The sequence below is a fragment of the Gossypium arboreum genome, chromosome 13 (genome assembly GCF_025698485.1).
Source record: "Gossypium arboreum isolate Shixiya-1 chromosome 13, ASM2569848v2, whole genome shotgun sequence".
NCBI lineage: Eukaryota > Viridiplantae > Streptophyta > Magnoliopsida > Malvales > Malvaceae > Gossypium > Gossypium arboreum.
The window spans coordinates 46,668,740-46,691,975 of record NC_069082.1 but is presented as its reverse complement, the minus strand read 5'-3'; the positions used below and the strand labels follow the sequence as shown (position 1 = coordinate 46,691,975).

Sequence of the window (23,236 nt, the reverse complement as noted above, 5' to 3'; positions counted from 1 at the left end):
ATTTCGGGGAGTCCCAACTCTGCCTTCGTTCAGAAAATTCACATTATCTTGAGGAAGATGAAGCAGTGGACAATTCAATATATTCCTAGAGAAGATAACTTAATTGTTGATAGTCTGGCTAAGTCTGTTCGTACTATAAGAATAGGATTAAGATTGTTTGAAGATCCTCCCTTGAAGGTATAAGCTTTTATTTTGTATCTCTTTTATCACAAAAAAATAAAATAAAATAATGATCAAACTATTAAATTTATCAATATAATTATACTTGTCATGCATATAAATTTCAAATCAGTCCAATATCTATATCATTTTGATCTAATATACTTTATATATTAATATATATTCAACAGTTGAAATTTTTTTACATAAAACAAATATATAGAGATTTTAAATCTACATCAAAATTTTCATGCATGATCTACGTAAATGAATTATAAAATATTAATCATATAAATAATTACATAAGTGTGAAAATTTATTTTAATTTTTACATATTTTTTTTTTATTGAAAAAAGGCAACTGATGTTTTATTATAGTGGAGAAGTTGAACAGGCCACATGATAAAAGAATGAAAAACATAAAGCCATTTATTGGCAAAACAGAGGTTCACCAAACGGTGCAACCCGAAAAACAAGAAAACCCTAAAAATAAAAATAAAAACCTAAAGAAAAACACATTAGCCTCGATTCGTTTCTCCCAAATCTCTTAATCTCCATTTTCACACCAGTAGCATGGTAAAGGCTTCTTACCCGAATCAGGGATAATGAAACATCAGAATTTTCAGCCCTTTGCCAAAACAAAACTGAGTTCTTCGGAATCAAGACAAAAATTTTCCAGTCTCAGCCTGTGTCCTTCGAAATCATTCATTTTCAAAACCGATCCTTTCTCTATTTACAATGTCTTCTACTGAATTTGGAGCCTCCTCTATCCAATATTTCGGTCATTCATAACTTCTTCCTTCTTTTGCTAGTGTGTGTGCTGCAGTATTGGCCAATCTAGGTTCAAATCTGAATGTTATCTTTGTGAAATTTGCGAATTTATTCTGGATTGCTTTAATCACATTGCTAATACAAGATCTATCTTCTCCTGTAGTAGTTACCCCTTTAATTACTGTCAACGCATCACCTTCCACGCAGATCTCTCTGAAACCTAATTCCTCTCTAAAAGTGACCGCATGCAAGTACGCCCAGGGTTCTGCTAGTTCTGGTGTCGAGATGTTTAAGAACGGGTAAATGCGTTTAAGAACGGGTAAATGCATACAGCCATAATCAGTCCATCTTTATTTCTTGCAATTATACCTACCTTAGAAATGTTAAGACTCTGTTGAAAGGAGTCATCAAAATTAATTTTGATTATATTCCCATCAGTTGGTTCCCATTTGATTTTTTAGGCATAGTTCTTGTCATAAAAACGCCTTCAATAAAATCGTTCTCTGGTAAGTATGCGTTAATAAAGGAAATCACCTCTTGTTCATTTGGGATTTATCCCTCGTGATATATTCTGTTTCTGTTGAACCATATTGCCCAGAAAGAAATCATAAGAGTTTTACATTTTTTGCTTTCATTTTCATAGAAGAAATCCACTAACCAATTTTGCCATTCTTGATTTCTATCTAAGGTTGAGTCTTCGGTTATCAGATCTTGCAGGATTTTTCTTGTGAATTTACAATCTCGGAATAGATGTGCCACAGTTTCCTCATCCTCCTTGCAAACTAGGCAACAAGCGTTTCTCAGCAAGCCTTTATTTTTTAAATTGTAAAGCGTAGGCAAAAACCCCATCGAAAGTTTCCACACGTGTATTCGGATTTTAGCTGCTTCTTTAATCTTCCATATCTTTGTAAAGAAAGTATGCATTCGAGAATTCTGTGAAGCGGTATTGTCTTCTTTATTAAGTAAATTTTCTGTAACAAGCTATCTGTAACCGCTTTTGGCTGTGTAATTTCCTGATTTATCACTTCGCCATATCAAGATATTTGGCTAGCTTGGACATAACAGTGGAATCACAAGAATCCGATTTATTGTCTCTTCATCGAATAAAATTATAAGGGATTCAATATTCCAGGTAAATTCTTCCATCTCAATTAAATCTTTTATTTTTATAAAGTTAATATTGATAGTCTGACAATATAGTCGACCCTCCCCAAGTTCTGATAGCCAATTATCGTTCCATATATTAATAAAGGCACCATTCCCCACTTTCCATCCCAATCCTTGTTCCAATAAAGAGCGGGCATTCCAGATTCTTTGCCAGGTAAACGATGGGTAAGCTCCTAGTCTTGCACTTAGAAAATCACTCCTTGGATAATATTTAGCTTTCATTACCTGTGCAAGCAAACTGGTGGGGTTCGTAATTAAATTCCATCATTGTTTAGCTAACAAGGCAACATTAAAATTTGATAAGTCCCTAAATCCCATCCCCCCTTACAATTTCGTAGTACACATGGCTGACCAGCTGCACCAATGAATGCCTTTATATGTAACTGTATTACGCCACCAAAATTTGTTAAACGTGTTTACTAATTCCCTGCAAAAAGAATTTGGCAAACATAAAACATTTCATTGCGTAAATTAGAACTACCTGTAACACCAATTTTATCAACACTTCTTTTTCGCCAATAGATAAAAACCTCACGCTACAACTCTTTAATTTTTTAATAATTTTTTCTTTTGCTTCTCCCCACCATTGTTGGTAATCCCAAATATTTTTCGGAATTATTTGCAATTCGAACGTCAAAAATTCTCTCCACTCTCTCCCTATTGCTAAAACTTGTATTTTTGCTGAAGTAAATTAACGTTTTATCAAAATTAACAACTTGGCCCGATACATTTTCATAATCAGTTACCACAGTTTTTATCGTTCTTGCACCTTCCTCTATCGCTTCTCCAAACAGTATGCTATCATCTGCAAAAAAATAAATGCATGATTGCCAAACTACTTCTTCCTATCTTGGCTCCTTTAATAAAACCTGCACTTTTTGCCGTTGTGCTCAGATTGGAGAAACCTTGCACACATATAATAAATAAGGGCTTAGGGGATCTCCCGTCTTAATCCCTGACTAGGTTTAAATTCTTTTCCTTGTACCCTATTGGAACGACGGAAATGTACAAGTGTACACAATTGCAACAAGTAATAGAATTACAAGTAAATGTCGAGTTATCATACCCATAGGGACTGTGAAAAGAATTCTTTATGAATGCAATTAAAAACACTTTGGTGAAGAAAAATATTTTGATTTGAGGAGGTGATTAAAAACTAGGATTTTAACTAAGTAAAATAAATAAAAATAAAATAAAAGTTCCAATGTACGATTTCAAAAGATGATTTTAATCTAGATGACATAATTGTGTTAGATTATTTACATTTCTTAACTTAGAATTATTAAACTTATGTTTATGTTGTTACGAATAAATTCACGACAATTCGGTAATTTGCTAACTTATGAACATACTTATCGACCAAAATCTATTTATCTATTGACTATATCTCTATGTCAATTCAACCGATTAAACAAATTTGGATAAGCAAATGTGTTAATGCACATACATACTTATGAAATTAAAATAATCTCTTGTACATATCTCTATACCAATTTAAACAATTAATTCAATCTCATAAGCACATGAAAGATTACGCGAGGTAACAATATATTTCTACCTTGAAACAGTTTGATCACTACAATCTTGCAAGTTATGCAAGGCTAATGTATCGTAGATATCGTCGCTAATTTAACCCTTATCTACCTTAAATGATTAAACATGCACTGATTAAGTATCATGCCAATTAATTACAATTTCAATCCATTTTAATAATTAATTCATTAGTTACCTTACAATTGTAATGCAAGAATAACTTAGTCATGGTTTTACTTAATCAAACATCTTACTGAGGCCTATAACAATACAAACACAATTTTAATAACTCAAGTAGACGAAATGCAATCAACTTAACACGAATAAAATTTAAGTCATATTAATTAAATTAAACATATCAATATCACAAATATTCATAGACATGTTCATAACAACAACAATAAAATTAAAAGAGTAAGGAACAAGAATCAAATTCAGTGTTTCTCTGAGGTTTGACTAGTTTGCTCCGTTCCTCCTTCTTCGCTTGTTCTTGTTGAACTGAGGCTTCCGCGAACACTTGAATGCTGCTCAAAATGGTGGTTGAATGACTCTTTTTCAAGAGGTGAAATAGGCAAGGGAATGGGGAAGAAAATGAAGAACAATGAAGAGAGAAAAGTGAGAGAAAATTGAAGAATGAATGGTTTTGAGATGTGTTTGAAATGAGCAATGAAAGGGGTATTTATAGGTTGAGTAGGCTGCTAAAAATAGCAAAAATCAGCAGCCATAGAGTCCCCCCATGGCCGGCCACACATGTGGCAAGTTTGAAGGTTTTAAACTTTCTATTTTAAGGTAGGGCCAAATCTAGGAAGGCATAATAATAAGTGGAGGTGTTTGAATGAAAATTCAAGGAGTCTTCAAGGGCTGTTTTGCAAGCCAAATAATTAGCCAAATGAGCTGATTGGGTCAGCATGTGGGACAGTGTAACATCCCGAAATAGGGCTTAGTCGGAATAGTGGTTTCGGGACCACAAATCTGACATTAAAATATTTATTTTATGATTATTATGAGGCCTAGAATATGAATATATGCATGTGTTAAAGTTTCATTAAGAAATTCTAAGTATAAGATGTCCAATTAGAAATTAGGGACTAAATTGAATAAATTGCAAAACTTAGTTTCTAGAAGCAATTTGTATGAAATTGCTTTAGATTATGAATTAGAAGGTCTTGGAAAGAAATTTTCTCAAATTCTAAATTTTTGGACAAAAATGAGCTTGCATGGTTAAAATTTTAAAGAAAGGGCATGAGGTCATTTTGGTCATTTGGCTTTTTAATGAAATAAAATGGGAAAAATCAAACCAAAGTCAGCTCATTTTCTCCTTCATCCAGCTGAAACTTCAAGGTTCACCATAGCTAGGGTTTTCAAGCTTTCCAAGCTCGATAGTAAGTGCTTCCAAGCCCGTTTTTAATGTTCTTTGTATTTTTGAAATCTCGGTAGCTTGCTCTCTCCATTTCTACCCATATTTCATGCTAGGGTTCATGTTTAAAAATTTATCCATGCATGAGTTGCTTTTATTTTGACAGATTATGGAGGAATATGAAAGATTAATGTGTGTTAAAGATCTTTTCCTAGCTGATTTTCATGAGAAACCCTTATGGGGATTATTTTGCAAAAGATGTAAATGTGTGGTAGAAATGAGAAAATAATGGAAAATGTGGGCTACCATAAGAAGGAAAAGTGTTCAGCTAGACTTGGGTAAGATAAAAAGTGTATGTGTTTCATTATACAAGCCTAGGGACTAAATCGTAAAAATGTGAAAGGTTAGGGGCAAAACGATCATTTGGACCGAGGATAGATATTAAACTTGAAATGTATAATGTGGAGTATTAATGAGTTAATTTTGCTGTTATAGACCCCGAGAAACAAATTCTGGAGGTCGATCGTGGTAAACGCAAGGTTTCGAAATAACCAAAACATATCTCTGAAACGAATACCAATGTAAGTTCGGATAACTTAAAGTAAACCCCTAATATGTATAATTGTATGATTTATGAATGCAATGATGATTGTATTTATTACTAGCATGAATATCGTAGAAATGCATATTTGATGATAACATGTAAAAATGTCTCGGTTGAGGTTGAAAAAGGTGAATTCGATGGACAAACCCTCTTTGACATGTGAACTGAGATCCTGCATGTGTTGCAGTAGGATTTAGCCCAGACGGGTAATTCGTGATCTCAAGTATGAAAAGGAATCTAGCCCAGACAGGTAATCAGATTAAGGTCTGAATTTAGCTTGGACTGGTAATTCAGATCCGAGCTCATTAAGGGTGTTTGTCGCTATAAGGGATTTAGCTTGGACTGGTAATCCTGCCGTGAGATGAGAGATTCGCGGGAGTGCATATATGTGAAATGATCATTCATAAGAATTGACAGATAATAGGTATTCCATCGAGATTTCCTAGAAACTTAATGGGATTAATATGATGTATGTCAATAAGATGATGAATGATGAGCTCATCTACATAAATTACATGATATTTTGTTATGTAACTAACTCATTGATTGAATGCACGTGATAGTGAATCGTTTCATAATTGATGATTTCATGATTTAAAATGAATGTATGCTAATTACTCGGTAAGTTTACCTTCCGATTATTCGAGCTTACAAAGCATGTAAATGCTTACCCCTCTCTTTTCCCCTTCTCGCAGAGCTCGAGGACTCATAAGGACTAAAAGACAATTGGAGAGTCAACACACTATCAACTAAACAACTTTGGTATAAAGACTCTATATATTTTGTACAATGGCATGTATAGTATTTTTGAATATTTTGTTATATGTGTCATTTGATTTGCCAAGTAAAGGCATGTAAAAATATGTTTATCTCTTTGTATATGGCCATGAAAATTGGCTTAATTTAAGTAGGCTATGACTTACGATTTTATGCATGGTTTTAATTACAAATGATGGGTTGCTATTAATTGGCAATGAGTCACATGAATGAGCCAATTTCGGATGGATTAATGTAACATGGGAACCCATGACTCTAAAGAGGAAATAACCATTTATGTATGAAACCAATGATATGAGGTTTCCATACAACTATTTTCATTAAGATTATTTACAAGCGTAAAATTATGTTTCGTAAAATTATGTTTCTCTTAAACTTGGTAACCACTAGAAACAAGTAGTAGAAAGGGGTGACTAAAGGCTTGGAAAATAGCCTAATAAAGTCCACATGGTTGGACACACGGGCATGTGTCTAGGCCGTGTGTGACACACGGTTCCCTCCCATGGGTGTGTGCTATGGCCGTGTGTCCCCTGCACTTAAAATTTTAGCTCAAAGTTGTGCACGGGTAGGCAGCACCGGCGTGCGCCATGGCCGTGTTAAAATGACAGTTTCATCCATGGGCAGGAAGCACGGGCGTGTGCCATGAACGCGTTGATAAGTCAGTGTTGCCTACGGTTGAAGGGCATGGGCGTGCCCCAAGATACACGGGTGTGTGAGTCCACACGGCCCACCTACACAGGCGTGTGTCCCTTTATGTTAAGGAAAATTTTCTGATGAGCCCAAGGTTAATAGAACGTGCCCGTATTTGTCCCGCATTACCTTCTAATATGATATAGGTCTCGAAGGCCTATACAAGGGACGAAATATTCATGATTGAAAAGTTTTAAATTCAAATGAAATTTTGTGACCCGAGTTAGTATACTGAAAGTGTAAAGTTCCGGTAGTGCCTTGAGCCTTGTCCTAGTGCTGGATACGGGTGAGGGTTGTTACAGACAGTTTTGGGCAGCCCAATGCTCTGTTGGATCTGTTTTCTCAGTTCAATTCAACTGGGCCTCTTTTCATAATTAGTTAATAATAATTATTTAACCCAAAATAAATTGGATTAAAATTAAAATTAATTATATTATGAATTAATATTCCTAATTTGGACCGTCTTCAGCTGAAAAATTAATTCACCTTAATGTTTCAAAAATCGCTTCTCGGTTTTGCGTTTCTAGCAGTACTTTTCGAGCCAATTTTCGCCCTTTGTGCAATCTATCAAAAATGATCAAAATTAATCAAAATTTATTATAAAATTAATTAAAATTCAACATGTTAATAATTTAAGTACAATTATATATTTTTCGACAAGAATTACTACGAATTTACATGAATTTGAGTTAAAAAAGGCATGAAATAGTGTGTATATTTTCGTGTTTCCACCCACTCAAAACCACTGAGTATGTCACTGTAGAACACACTTCATAATTAAAGTAAACCAACCATCAAAGAAGCCTATTTTTTTGCATCATTTTTTCAATGAAATTTCATTCAACCCTGTCGTACGCCTTACTCGTATCGAGTTTTAAGGAAAATAATTCTATCGATCTTTCTTTTTTCTTTTTGAACAAATGTAGAATTTCATATGCTACAAGAATATTGTCTATGATTTGCCTTCCTAGAATGAAGGCGCTTTGATACTCATCAATACATATATTCAGTACCTTCCGAAATCTGTTGACCAATATCTTTGATATTATTTCGTAGAGCACATTACACAAACTGATCGGTCTGGATTGTTTCATGTTGCTTGGTGAGTTTGTTTTGGGGATTAAAACAATATTTGTTCTATTAATTTCTTGCAGATCATTCCTAATGTAACACCTTTAACCTGTATCTGTTGCCGGAATAGGATTACGAGGCATTACCGATCAATACACATCATTAACAAACGTAACACATACATTTATACATTCATAATTAAAATCCATTCAACAAATTTACATTGTCCCTTATAAGGCTCTACGAGACCTTAAAACATGCTTAGAAGAGGTTCGAGCCTAAACCGGTAACATTTGAAAACTTTGGAAAACTTAGAAAATTTTAATGCATTTAAGGGTCACATGCCCGTGTGAACAAGCCGTGTGCCTCACACGGCTACTAGACACGCCAGTATCACAGGCCGTGTGAAAACAGAGTATACATACTGACTTGCACCACACGGCCCGCCACACGCCCATGTGCCAGCCTGTGTACCACACACAGCCAGTAGACATGCCCGTGTGTCTAGGCCGTGCCAAACCTGTACGGTATACTGACTTAATTCGAAAGGGTACCCCAGGGGACACACGACCGTGTACCAAGGCCATGTGTCACACACGGTCAAGCCACACGCCCGTGTGCTCGGTCGTGTGGAGTAAAAATAGGATTGGTTAAAGCCACATTTCTCACCCTCCTTATGCCTTCTTACAACAAGACATTTTATACCATTTCAATACATTTATAGGAATCCAAAACATAATTCAATACACATTTACTACTCCAATCATATTAATTTCATATGCCAAATTTATCCATTCCACCTAATTTCAATATGCATTTATTCATCCTTCAAAATAACTAACTCAAATCTTAAAAAAACACCAATTCAATACCTTAATCTCATACCATACTATAGCAAATTCACAAGGTATACCATTCATATCACATAGCATATATAAACACATTCTATAAGCAATATTCACATCCCACAACTTTACCAAATACAAGCCAAATCACATGGCTATAATTCCATAATACAAAATGTACCATAATGACACTAGCCTATACATGCCATATACCATATATACAAGGCTTCAAAAGTACCAACAAGATGATTGATAGTGTGATGACAGTTCCTGATGATCCCCGAGTCCGAGCTAGCTTTGATTATCTATAAAACATAGACAAATAACACACAGTAAGCTCCATAGCTTAGTAAGTTCGTAAGTGATTAATTCAATTCATCAAATAATTGTAATTCAACTATTAGCACATTACCAAATTGAAATCACATTAACCACAAACCTTTCTCATATCTCAAAACATGATCCAATACCACCTCATTGAACTTCCTCAATGTAATACTCAAATAGGTTCCGTACGTACCTGTACCACCTCGTACTAACCTCTTTCTCAAATACTTCATTCTTTAACTGCTGAACCATTTGGAATAGAAGTCGGATACTCAAGATCTCAATCAATTAGTACTTATATCATGGCTCGTAACCCAATCAAGGTAACTTATCCTAGAGTACCTATACCATGGCCTGTAGCCAAATCAAGGTAACTCCTCTCTGAATACCTATGCCATGGCCCGTAGCCAAATCAAGATATTATTCACACCCAAAGTGTTGATATCATGTACCAAAGCCAGTACATTAACCTAATGACATGTCATTAGCATCCTAACTATCCCTAAGGTTCAACTGGAAAGTTTCACTAATCGATTTTATCGTCGAACACATCCATATAGTCGTATTCACAATTCAAACATTATTCGTAATCTCATAATCACATTTTATGTAATACCAAAGCATATAACATATAGTTATAATGAAATTATCACATACGAACTTACCTCGTATTCGAAATTGACAAATCGGATAGATTACTCGATAACCTTCGATTTTCCCCGATCTAAATCCGATTTCTTTCTTTCTTGATCTATATAAATTCAAAATTAACTCATTTAATCACCATTCATTCAATTTCATCCAAAAATACCTATTTGAGCTTTTTTACACTTTAGCCTTTAAAGTTCCACATTTTTACAATTTAGTCCCTATTTCACAAATACAAAAAATTCATGAAATTTCTTTAAACCGAAGCCTAACCAAATTTCATATAAGTCCCTCCGTCGAAAAGTTTAGATACCATGAATTGAGTAGTTTTCCAAAGTTTAAAGGTTGAGAATAAGTTGTAGGTAAATAATTAGATGAATGGAATCTGTTTCAGGCAAAAAGATTAAGTATAGACCAATATATTTGAATTTTAAGTTTTCTATGTCGAAGGTTTCGGTCAAAAAGAGAACCTTTCTTATGCTTGTGTTTTTGGATTGTTTAATGTGAGTTTTTGGCTAAATGTTGACTTTTTTTGTTATGTGATTAACTTTTTCAAAGTGTTGGAATCAATAGAACCTTCTACAAGTAAAGATAAAGGCAAAGAAAAACTAGCTTGAGCATTCGGCTTTTCGGTGAAAGCGTAATTGGTGAGTGTTTGGAATAATTGCTTGTGAACATGATTCAATGCATTATTTAGGAATTTAGTTGTAGCCTAAACCCCTAATCTAAATTCCGAGTGTAAGTTTTCTTGTACTCATGTTTAACTTGTAAAATATGTGCTTGTGTTATTATAAAAATGTGAATTGAGATGAGATGCAATTACATGTGACATGTGTCCATAATTGCTATTGTAACATCCCCAATTAGGGTTTAGTCCGAATAGTGGTTTTGAGACCACAAATTTGAATTAAAAATAATTATTTTATGATTATTTGATGATCCATGATAAGATTGCATGTTTGTGTGAAATTTTCATGAAGAAATTTTATGCCTAAGGTGTCCAATTTGAAGTTAGGGACTAAATTGAATAAGTTGCAAAACTTGAGTTCTGGAAGCATTTAGCATGAAATTGCTATGGATTATAAATTAGAAGGTCTTAAATAAAAATTTAACCAAGTTCCAAAATTTTGGACAAAAATGGGCATGAATAGGAAAATTTTGAAAGAAAAGCCTTAAGGGCATTTTGGTCATTTAGTAATTAAAAGAATAAAAAGGGAAAAAGAAGCAAAATTCATGTCCATCTTCTTCTCTAAGTTCTGAAATTTAGGTGTCTCCATAGCTAGGGTTTTTCAACTTTTCAAGCTTGATTGTAAGTACCTCCAAGCCCGTTTTTAATGTTCTTTACATTTTTGAGATCCTTGAAGCATGATCTATCCATTTCTACCCTTATTTTGAAGTAGGGTTTATGTTAAAAAATTTACCCATGTATGACATGCATGTATTTTGATGTTTAATGGAAGAATATGAATGTTTGATGTGTGATAAACATCTTTTACAAAGTGATTTTGCATGAAAACACCTAGAAATGACCTATTTGTAAAAGTTGTAAAATGGGTAGTAAATAGGTGAAATAAAGAAAAATGTGGGCTGCTAGGAGTAGGAATATGAATCAACTGGGATTGGGTAACAAAGAAAATGCATGCATGTCGTTTTACAAGCCTAATGACCAATTTGTAAATAAGTGAAAAGTTAGGGGTAAAAAGGTAATTTTATCAAAGCATGTGTTATAGGTTGATTTCAACAATGTATGTATTAAACAAGTTAAATTTGGCATTATAGATCAAGGAAAACGTGATTCAGGTCTTGATCAGGGGAAAAAAATGGTTTACGAAGAATAGGCCCATTTTCATCATTTTGTACTGAGGTAAGTTCATATATAAATAAGGTGATGTTATGTTATATTTTCGATGCTTGAGTATTATGTGAATTCAAATTCTTTAATGCTATTATGAGTTATGCTTTGATTGCTCCAAGAGTAAGTGATTGGTATTATGGACATTGAGATCGACATTACGAGCAAGCTTGACAGAGATGTAATATTGAAGAATCCCGTTTGAACCTTAGGAATAGTTTAGGATACAAGTGACATGTCACTAAGTGTAATAGCCCGATTTAGTCCCTAGTCAGAAAAGTGGTTTTGGGACCACAAATCCAAGTTAAAATACTATTTTAATATTATTTTCTGTGTTTATAATATGTGAATTGATATCTGTGAAAGTTTCGTGTGAAAGTTTGTTCATTTGAGTGCTTAATTTGCAAAAAGGACTTAATCGTAGAAAATGCAAAAGTGGCCTTCTATTTGATTAAATGTCGAATTGATGTTTCTCTTTAAATGTGAGGTCCTTATGTTGTAAATGGACCATTGAATTCATGAAATGACATAGTTGGACATTAGTTAGTGGATTATTAATGATAATAATAAGGTTAATTTTGTAAAATAGTTTAAAATGATTAATAAAATAAAACAAGCATGAAATTAGTTCCTATTTCTTCATCTTTGCCGAAATAAAGAAGAAAGAAAAGAGTGCATGGCTATTTAGGGTTTCGACACTTTGGAAGCTTAATTCGAGTATGTGTTTTGCTCAATTTTTGGTAATTTCTATGTTTCTGTGATTGTTGCTCAGTAATCTATCCAACCCTACCTCAATTTCTGAATTTGATTAGGATTTTAAGATGTGCCATTGTTGATAATGTGAGTTTTGTGAAGTTTGATGATAGAAAATGAAAGATATGTGTTAGATTATTATGTTTTGTATTGGGATTTTTGATGAATTTGAGTATTTTGGACTAATTTGTGAAAATGAGAAATTGAGGGGCTAAAATATGAAATAAATAAAACATGTAGGCTTATATGAACTACATGAAAATTTGGCTAAGCATATGTCTAAAGAAATTTTATGTATTTTTTGATTTTATGAATTAGGGACTAAATTGTTAAAATGTGAAAATGTGAGGGCTAATTTGTAAAATGCCCTAAATATGTGTATATGGATTTATTTGAATGAATGTGAGATTGAATAAGTCAAAATTGAATGTGTTTAGATCAAGAACCAAAGAAAACGAAATTAGATTGGGGAAAGTAGAAAGTTGTCGAGTAGTAGATTTCGTCCGTTCAAATCTGTAAGAGGTAAGTCGATATACAAATAAATGTGTTAAATTGAATTATTCATTGCTTATATGATATTTGAATTCTGATGAATGAATTTGAGAGCGAAAAATGTGAAATTCGAGAAAGTTCTGATAATACGACGACGTCCAAAAAGTCCCTACGAACCTTAGGAATAGTTAGGATACATATGTCATGACATAGGATTTCTGATATGTGATTTCGTGTAAGACCACGTCTGGGATGTTGGCATCGATTTGAGATTTACATGTAAGACCATGTTTGGGACATCGACATCGTATTTAATTTCATGTAGGACCCTATCTGGGACAATGGCATCGATATTTGATTACATGTAAGACCACGTCTGGGACGTTGGCATTGTATGAGCTTTTCGAGATATCGACATATCCTATTTGATTCTGATCGATTCAACGGGTATTCTAAGAAAATGAATGATTATGTGAACTAGTATCCGATTCAGGTACGTTTGAAATGTATATTAAGATTGAGAATGAAAGGTAAGTATATATATATGTGGACATATGGAATATATATGAGTTATTTAAGAATGAGATGTGCATATGTAGTTGAATTATGAACAATTGAGCTATATAAGAATTATAAATATGTGGTTATATTTTGCCATGAACTATATGAATGAAATGGTTTGGAAATGTGTTATATGATAAGTTTATTTGTATATGACTTACTAAGCTTTTGAAAGCTTACTTTGTGTGTGTTTGCATTGTGTTTTAGATTATCAAAGCTACTGGGAGCTCGAGGATCATCATCACACTATCGAACTCTATTTTGATACCTTTTGAAAATGTGACTATTGAATATGGCATGTATAGGCTAGAAGTATTTGAATATGTTTGGTAATGTGTATATCTAGCCATGTGATATGGCTTTGTTTTTGTTGTGTTTATAAATGACTTTTGAGTATAAGTTATGTGATGCAATATGGTTAATATAATGTGTTCATGAATGGCTAATAGAATTGGTCATTTTGGTAAGTTGTGGTATGTGCCTATTTTGGAATTTGGTAAGATTTTGGCATCTGAATGAATGAAATAAATTGAGATTGTGAATCATATGTTTTGGTTTGACTTTGGCTTATGATTTTGCATGAATGATGTATGTTTTGGTTATGTATTAGTTGGAATTTGGTATGAAATGTTTTGGTTTAGATCTTGTAGGAGGGACCCAAAATTAGGGTGGCAAGTTGGCCTTGTAAATGGTATATTTTTTTCCACACAGGCAGAGAAACGGGCGTATGTCTCATCTGTGTGTGACACACGGTTATGTTATACGGCCGTGTGTCCCCTGGGGTGCCTTACAATTTGAAGTCAATATACGCTACAGTTTTGACACGGCCTAGACACACGGGCGTGTCTATCGGTCCTGTGTGACACACGGGCTGGCACATGGGTGTGTTGTCAGTCGTGTGATCCAAGTAAATAGCCTCTCTAATTTTCACACGGCCTAGCACATGGGCGTGTCTTGTGGCCGTGTGGACAAGTCAGTATGTATGCCCTGGTTTGCCACAGCCTAGACACACAAGCGTGTCTAATGCCATGTGAGGCACACGGACTGTTCACACGGGCGTGTGACCTTTGTAACTTAGAAAAATGTTTAAGTTTTGAAAATTTTTGTATCTGCTCGGTTTAGTCTTGACCTCTTTTTAAATCATGTTTAAGGTCTCATTAACCTAAGAAAGTGACTTTATTTTGATGTTTCATTATGATGCTATGATGTTTGTGAAATGAATACGGAATGTTTCGATATGTTTGGTAATGCCTTTTAACCCTAGTTCGGTGACGGATACGAGTTAGGGGTGTTACACTAGGAACCATGTGATTTATGAGCTCATGAGATATGTGATATATGTTTATGTGGTTCCGGTGCTGGTCTTGTATGTCCTACCGGTGGCTGGGTAGTCCGGCATGTGTTGCAAATACCACACAGCTTGTGTGAGTAGCCCGTGTAACTACGTCTTGATCGATAGCTTGTGTGAGGAGACCCATGAGTAGCTCGAGAATGAGCTTTTATGTGTTATGTGATATGAGGTAGCATTAGCTACATATGTCGCACTTATATGCGAGTCTTCCGCGTATCCAATAGTATTTCGAGTGTTCAACAGGTAAATTATCGAATAACTTCATAGAAGACCCAAGGGGTAAGTCAACGAGAAGAATGAGTAAGAGATTATGTTATGAGTTGATACAAGTATGTATACCGAACTCATGGGTAATGCCTTGGTATGTGATAAACTTATGACAATGTTGTTTATGTGATGAGTAAGTTTAAGTGATTTGATGAAATACAAATTTATGTTCATTATGTTAAATGTATGTTAAATACTTGTTTAGATAGCATGTTATTAGCATATGGACTTACTAAGTTTAATGCTTACCCCCCTTTCCTTTCCATCTTTTATAGTGTTGCCAAGCTAGCTCGAGGATCGAAGGACGTCGAAGACTCGATCACACTATCAATTGGACATTTGGGTATAGTTAGTCTCAACATTTTAAGCATGGCATGTATAGAGGACTTGGTCATTTTGTTATGTGTCATATTGATTAGTCAAATGAGTTGGCTTATGATGGTATTATGATTCATTTTGTACAAGGGCATGAGATGTGGCTTATATTTGCTTCTCAGTTATAACTCCAATTATTTATGCATGCATGCAATGTGTTTATGCTTTGTGATGTGGTTGGGGGTTGCTTGTTGGTAATGGATGTGATAAATGGCACATATGCTTAATGAATGAACTGGGACTAATAGGTATGACCATAGCTATGGTATAATTGAGTAGATTGAAGGTAGGTTTATAAGGTTGAATAAATATGAAATTGGTGTGGAATGCCATACAAAAGCATGATGGTTTGAGCATGTGATATGTTGACATTACAAAGTCATGGATTAATCATAATTATGAGTATTTGAGTGATCAAATAGGCTATGTTGCATGCCATGAAGTGAGATTATGTATGTGAGTGTTTAAGGGTGGCAAATGGCTTAGAAATTAGTCTAGAAATTGTCTACACGGGTACACACACAAGCATGTGTCTAGGCTGTGTATGACACACGGTCTGCCTCATAGGCATGTGATCCGGTCGTTTGTCCCCTACACCCTAATTAGGCAAAATAGAATGCCTAGTAGTAAACACACGGTGTAACACCCCTTACCCGTATCTGACACCGGGATAGGGTTCGAGGCATTACCAAGCTAAAACGTTAACATTCATACAAAACCGGCCATAAAATTTCGTTCAAATTTTAAAACTTTACAATTTCATGCAAATTGTCCCTTATAAGGGCCTAAGAGGCCCAAACCATACATCGAAGGTGGTTCGGGACTAAACTAAGGACTTTAGAAAATTTTAGGATAAGTTAGAAAAATTTCCTACTTTGGAGAGTCACACGACCGTGTGGGTAGGCCGTGTTGTTACACACGCCCGTGTGGCTTAGGACACGCCCGCATCCTTTGCCCGTATAACTCTCTGACTATGACGTCATCATACAATTAGTGTTACACAGCCACGTCATGTAACAACCCGCACCCGAGACCGTTGCCGGAGTCGGACACGAGGGGTTTGCAGACTTAAATCACTTGCTTTCACAGTCCATTTAAAAAAATTTCCAGGTAGTTGGCTAACTGCGTCACTGTCACCTTAAAAATAATATCTTGAGTTCCAAAACTCGAAAATCAGTTTCGTAATTTTTCCCTGAAACTAGACTTATATGTCCATATACATATTTGTTTCTAGAATTTTTGGTCAGGCCAATTAGTACAGTTTATTAGTTAAAGTCTCCCATGTTACAGGGTGCGACTACACTGACCTTCATGCATTACGACTTGGATATCTCCATGTACAGGGCTTCAATACTGATTCCGTTTGTTTCTATAGAAAATAGACTCAGAAAGGAATCTATACATATATGGAATGACTTCTAAATGTCTCTGGTTAATTTATAATGAATTTCCAAAGTCAGATCAGGGGATCCAGAAACCGTTCTGGTCCTGTCTCACAAAAACTTTAACATCTCATAATATACTGTTCATATGAATGTTCCGTTACTTTCCTATGAAAATAGATTCATCAAGGTTCGATTACATAATTTATTCACTATTTAATTCCATTCCTACTATTTTTAGTGATTTTTCACATCCACATCACTGCTGCTGCCAGCATCTATTTTTAAGGTAAACTTTACCTATTTCATGATCCTCCATGGATCAACTAGAGTTTGTCATACATATACCAAAAGTGTTCATGAATAACCATTCCCATGGCTAACCGCTACCAACATTTCCATACCTCTCGACGGACAACATACAAAACAATTATAATGCTATGATCAAAGTATATTTAAGCCATTTTCGCATGGCTATCCAAATTTACACAAAAACCGAAGGGTACATGACCAACAACAAAAGGGTAGTCCTATACATGCCATTTCAAAGTTCAACCAAAAGTATACCAAAAGGAGCTTTGATAGGGTGGGCGACTTCGACTTCAAAAATCCCGAGTCCGATAGTTGAAGAACCAAAATCTATAAAGCAGAGAATTAAATAAAGCAGAGTAAGCATTAAATGCTTAGTAAGTTTTGAGCAAAGAATTTAAGCACAACCGAAGTATAGCATTCATATAACTAAACGGATGATTCCATATATACATATTCTCAAATCATTCCTACTTCACATTCCAACCCCTATATTCATACATAAGGGATCATCTTAGCCAAATACCGGAAGCTCATTACTCGACTGAGCGAATATTATTCGAAGGGAATCAACTATTCCAATGCACATACGAAACATACCTCATTGTTGGGATTTTACAAGCGTATTAACTGAAATTTTACAGCAAGATTGCTCATTCCCGAATCACGTACCTTCGGAATTTAACCGGATATAGCTACTCGTTCAAATGCCTTCGGGACATAGCCCGGTTATAGTAACTCGCATAAATGCCTTCGGGACTTAACCCGGATTTAGTAACTCGCACAAATGCCTTCGGGCTTAGCCCGGAATTAGTAACTCGCACAAATGCCTTCGGATCTTAGTCCGGATATAGTCACTTAGCACAAAGCCTTCGGGACTTAGCCCGGACATCATTCGAATAACCATGCACATTTATCAATAAATCATGACATATCCGTATTTCATTTTCATTAGCAAAGCTCAAACACAAGACACTTATCACACTTGCAATTTCGGCTCATTAGCCACATACAAAGAGCATGATCTAATCAAATCATAATCTAAGTTCCATTACTCGAAAACTTACCTCGGATGTGGTCGAACGATTCCGGCGGCTATTCGATAACTTTTTCCTTTCCCTTATCCAACTGTGGTCCTCTAAGCTCTTGAGCTAATTCAAACAAATTTAACTTATTAAAGTCTCATTATGCTAGCTTATGGCCGAATATGACAAGGAGTTTAATAGGTCATATGGCCACCCTTTAGCTCAAATACACAATGGTCATGCATTTTTAATCACATTAAGCAATTTAAAACAATTCATTTGAACATCAAAAGAGAACCTCAAGGCACTTAGCCCATATATACATTAGACATTAAAGTCCCATATGTACGAAATCACGAATCGAATTCAACATATTAGCTAATATTTCCCCTTAGCCGAATTTTCTAAGTCAAGATAAAGCCATCAATATGCTTACCTATGGCCGAACATACACATCAACTTATGTACTCATTCATGTGGCCGAACATACACATCTATGCTAAGGCCGATTGCAACACTTAATACATTCTACAAGTATGGTCACTCGTATTGACTAAACACCATTTTGTTTCAAGTTCAAAACTTGTCTAATACACATATATACACTATTAAAGCATTCTCTCCCTTTTCATCAATTCAACACATGCATTACTCATTAATATACAAAATTATATTCGGCCTTAGCACACAACTTGCTAGCCTATTCTTCTCCATCTAGCAACTAATGCACATATGTGCTCATTTGTTAGACTCTACTTCATCTAACAACAACCATATTTCCCTTCTACTTCCTACCATGGCCGAATGCATCACAACACCATACCATTTCAATTTTGGTCATGGTTAAACAAAGAACTTAATATCTCACTCAAAAAATGCTAAAAAGAAGATTCAAGAGTCATCAATCCACCATCACATGCATCATTACAAAGCTTCATTTTTAGCATGTAAATGACATCAACACCAAGCAAGAATGATGCATCCATGGCCGAGTGTCATTTCCATCACCTAGCAAGATTTAGACCATGGGCTAGGTAGAACTCAAGCTACCAACTAAAACATGCATGCATCTCATGGAACCTCATCAAACATACCTTAGCCTAGCAACCACCATAGCTGATTTTCTCAAGCTCTTCCCCTTCCTTTCTTTCCTCTATTCGGCCAAGGATGTTCAAGAATGAACACTTTTTTTTTTTGTTTTCTTTCCTTCAACTCACGGCAATGGGGGGGGGGAACAATCACACACATTGCCCATGCTCTTTATTTTATTATTCCTTACATAATGCATTATCCCAACATGTTTATGACATGTTTTTAGCCATAACATTTTGTCCACCCATGCTCATGGTTGACATGCAAGTCCTCCCTTTTGATTACATGAACTATTAGATCCTTGTAGATTAGCCTACCACATTTCAAAAATGTCACACATAAGTCCTTTTGACTAAATTCACATGCAATTTACTAAATCGAAGCCTAAAACTTTCACACATTCATAATCACATATTTTAGACAATAAATACCATATTCAAATAATTTGGTGTCTCGGTTTAGCGGTCCCGAAACCGCTTTCCGACTAGGGTCACTATAGGGCTGTCACAACTCTCCCCCACTTAAGAAATTTTCGTCCTCGAAAATCTTACCGGTAAATAGGTTTGGGTATCGCTCTCTCATAGAGTTCTCGGGTTCCCAAGTAGCTTCTTCGATCCCGTGTTTGAGCCATAACACTTTCACTAACGAAACCCTTTTGTTTCACAACTCTTTCACTTCACGAGCTAGGATACGAATCGGTTCTTCTTCATAACTCATATCGGCTTGAATTTCGACCTCGGAGGGGTTTATTAAGTGCGAAGGATCGGATCTGTAACGTCGAAGCATCGAAACATGAAAAACATTGTGGATCCTTTCAAGTTTAGGGGGTAAAAGCAACCTATATGCAACTGGACCAACTCGTTCGGAGATTTCGTACGGCCCAATGAATCTCGGGCTCAACTTGCCCTTACGGCCAAATCTGAGTATCTTTTTCCAAGGTGAGACCTTAAGAAACACTTTGTCTCCCACCTGATACTCAATATCTCTTCATTTTAAATCCGCATACGACTTCTGACGATCTGATGCTGCCTTCAGACTTTCACAAATTATTCTTACTTTCTGTTCAGCATCTTTAATCAAATCCACTCCGAAAATTTTACTTTCACCGAGCTCGGTCCAAAACAATGGTGTACGGCATTTACGCCCATACAAGGCCTCGTAAGGTGCCATCTTAATACTTGATTGAAAGCTATTGTTGTAAGCGAATTCAATTAAAGGTAAATACCATTCCCATGAACCACTAAACTCGAGGATGCAACATCTCAACATATCCTCAAGTATCTGAATTATCCGCTCGGATTGACCATCGGTTTGTGGATGAAAAGCGATGCTAAAATGCAGCTTGGTACCCAAAGCTTCTTGCAATTTCTTCCAAAATCACGAGGTGAATCTCGGATCTCTATCCGACACGATAGAAATAGGTACCCCGTGTAATCTCACAATCTGAGAAATATACAATTTAGTTAGTTTATCCAATGAAAAATCCGTACGTACGGGGATAAAGTGAGCCGACTTAGTCAGTCTATCCACAACAACCCAAATCGCATCTTTCTTACTTGCCGATACTGGCAACCCAGATACGAAATCCATCGTGACTCGATCCCATTTCCATTCAGGTATCATGATTGGCTAGAGTAAACCCGTAGGCACTTGATGTTCCACCTTTACTTGCTGACATATTAAACACTTCGAAACAAAATTGGAAATGTCTCGTTTCATACCATGCCACCAAAACTGGCGTCTCAGATCGTTGTACATTTTCGTACTCCCCGGGTGAATTGACATTCGGCTACAATGAGCTTCATTCAGAATCGTCGAAATGAGTTCTGAATTTCTTGGAACACACAACCGACTTCTGAACCTCAAACAATCATCATCATCAATTTGAAATTTGGAAGAACACATTCAGCCCGTTTTGCAACCAATTCATCGTCGACTTTCTGAGCTTCACGAATTTGATGAATCAATAATGGTTTGGCCTTTAATTCAGCTACTAACACATTGTCGGGTAGAACAGACAATGTACATTCATTGCTCGTAAAGCAAACAGTGATTTCCGGCTTAAGGCGTCAGCAACCACATTAGCCTTTCCCGGGTGATAATCAATGACCAGCTCATAATCTTTCAACAACTCAAGCCAACGCCTTTGTCGCAGATTCAAGTCTCTTTGAGTTATCAAATATTTGAGACTTTTGTGATTCGAAAATACATGGCACTTCTCATCAAATAAGTAATGTCGCCATATTTTCAAGGCAAATACGATGGCAGCTAATTCGAGAACATGGGTCGGATAATTTTTCTCATGTGGCTTTAATTGTCTCGACGCATAGGCCACAACTCGACCTTCTTGCATCAATACGCAACCTAACCCAAGTAGGGAGGCGTCACTATAGATGACAAACTCTTTGCCCGATTCGGGCTGCACTAAAATTGAGCTTCGGTCAAATAAGTTTTCAGTTGATCAAAACTTTTCGACATTTTTCCGTCTATTCAACTTAACATCTTTTGAAGTAGCTTCGTCATGGGTGTGGCTATCATCGAAACCTTTTACAAACCGTCGGTAGTATGTAAGCAAGTCCCAAAAGCTCCGAACCTCAAGAATATTTCTGAGGCTTCCAGTTAAGTATGGCTGAAATTTTGCTTGGGTCAAATCGAATACCCGATGCGGATACCACGTGACCCAAGAAGCTAACCTCTCTTAACTAGAACTCACACTTACTGAACTTAGCATATAACTGCTTATCCCGTAAAATTTGCAACACTAATCTCAGGTGCTCAGCATGTTCGGTCTCATCTCTTGAATAAACCAAGATGTCGTCAATGAACACAACTACGAACCGGTCCAAATACTGTCTGAAGATCCGATTCATCAAATCCATAAATACCGCAGGGGCATTAGTGAGCCCAAACGGCATCACTAAGAACTCGTAGTGGCCGTATCTCGTTCTGAAAGCAGTTTTGGGTATATCCGAATCTCGAATTCGTAACTGGTAATACCCTGATCTCAAATCTATCTTTGAAAACATTGAGGCTCCCTTTAGTTGATCAAACAAATCATCAATACGCGGTAACGGATATTTATTCTTTATCATCACTTTATTCAGCTGACGATAGTCAATGCACAACCTCATGGTTCCGTCCTTCTTTTTCACAAACAATACTGGTGCACCCCAAGGTGAGAAACTTGGTCGAGCGAAACCTCTATCCGTCAACTCTTGCAACTGAGCTTTCAATTCTTTTAACTTAGTTGGTGCCATACGATACGGAGTTATCGAAATTGGCGTAGTCCCAAGTACAAGCTCAATACCAAACTCTACCTCCCGAACAGGTGGTAAACCCGGTAATTCTTCAGGAAAAACATCCGGGTATTCACAAACCATCGGCATAGATTCGAGTTTCTTTTCTAACTCTTTGTCATCAAGTACATACGCAAGGTATGCTTCGCACCCCTTTCTTACATATTTCTGGGCCAACATTGCTGATATTACAACTGGCAACCCCTTTAAGTCCGTAGACTCAACTCGGATTATCTCGTTATTTGCGCACCTCAAATCAATAGTCTTGCTTTTGCAATTCACAACCGCATCATGCACGGTCAACCAATCCAAACCAAGAATAACATCAAATTCGTCAAACGGCAAAAGCATCAAGTCCGCCGGAAAACAGGAACCTCGAATTACTAGGGGGCATTTCTTACACACTTTGTCGACAAGCACGTAACGACCCAAGGGATTTGACACCCGAATTACGAACTCAGTAGACTCAATAGGTAAAGTCTTACTGGATGCTAAGGTTTCACATATATAAGAATGGGTAGAACCAGGGTCAA

General features: G+C 36.0%; 1 long non-coding RNA gene across 1 annotated transcript; it reads left to right on the top strand.

The window, feature by feature from the left end:
• Positions 1-561: 561 nt before the first annotated feature.
• Positions 562-1,909, top strand: LOC108465330 (uncharacterized). The gene is made up of 3 exons (XR_001868415.2): positions 562-999; positions 1,093-1,248; positions 1,638-1,909. It is a non-coding gene; the product is annotated as an uncharacterized LOC108465330 (long non-coding RNA).
• The last annotated feature ends 21,327 nt before the right edge of the window (positions 1,910-23,236 follow it).